Raw genomic sequence first — 1,262 nt, forward strand, 5'->3', positions numbered from 1 at the left:
ATTTAGAACCATAAACATGTTGTGCTTTGTGCCATTCTTTGGATGACAGTTAAGCACACTTGCCCTTGAATTTCCATTACTAATGTGTCTGGATGTTTTACTTATAAGCCTTTTCTTGTATTTTTCCTTCAAGTTTTTAACATTGTCAGTGGAGACTGTTATGACTGAAATACATTAATTAAAAAAAAGTATTCAATATTACACAAAACAATGATAATAAAAATCTGGATACATTAGGTAGTACCACCATATGTAAATAATATGTAAACGTAAAGAGATAGATTATGTGTGTGTGTGTGTCTATCATTAATCATTAGTCATGTCTATATTAACATACACATACATATACCGTATTTTCCGGACTATAAGGCCCACTTTTTTTTCATAGTTTGGCTGGGTCCTGCGACTTATAGTCAGGTGCGACTTATTTATCAAAATGAATTTGACATGAACCAAGAGAAATGAACCAAGAGAAAACATTACCGTCTACAGCCACGAGAGGGCGCTCTATGCTGCTCAATACTCATGTAGTCTACACTGGAGACATAGAGCGCCCTCTCGTGGCTGTAGACGGTAATGTTTTCTCTTGGTGCTTGATTCTAAATAAATGCGACTTATAGTCCAGTGCGACTAATATATGGTTTTTTTTCCTCGTCATGACGTATTTTTGGATGATGTGACTTATACTCAGGTGCGACTTATAGTCCGAAAAATATGGTAATTAATTTTTTAGGAGGCATATGCTTCAGGTTTTCTGAGATTCCACATGTGCTTCCCAAAAAGAGCTCTGAGCCATCAAAGGTGACCCTCTTTCTCAGCAGCCTCCCAAATGCTCTGCAAACAGTGAATTTTCTATTCTGACTTTTAAAAGCTTTTAAAAGGTCTGAAGATGAAATAAGACTCAGTTTGAGAAAAGCATCCTGATTAGAGACAGATACCGCAGAGACTGCAGATGAAAACACGAAAGGTCAGCGAGTGCAACAGAATGGAACAAAAGCAATGACCTTGACCTGATAATCTCTGTGCGTGCGTGCGCGTGTGTGTGTGTGTGTGTGTGTGTGTGTGAGCAGCAGGAAGATGATGCAGCACACAGTCTCTCCTCTACTGCACGGTGTGACCTGTTCCTCAGTTAAAAAGGGCAAGGTGTAGATTGATTTTCTCCACCTGCTGACCTTTAGTACCGGATCTGATATGGCCTGCTGATTAGACAAACAAAGAGAAGCAGAGAGAAAGAAAGAAGCAGTTTGTGTGTGTAGGGTATT

This window comes from Carassius gibelio, chromosome B2, assembly GCF_023724105.1.
Source record: "Carassius gibelio isolate Cgi1373 ecotype wild population from Czech Republic chromosome B2, carGib1.2-hapl.c, whole genome shotgun sequence".
Taxonomy (NCBI): Eukaryota; Metazoa; Chordata; class Actinopteri; order Cypriniformes; family Cyprinidae; genus Carassius; species Carassius gibelio.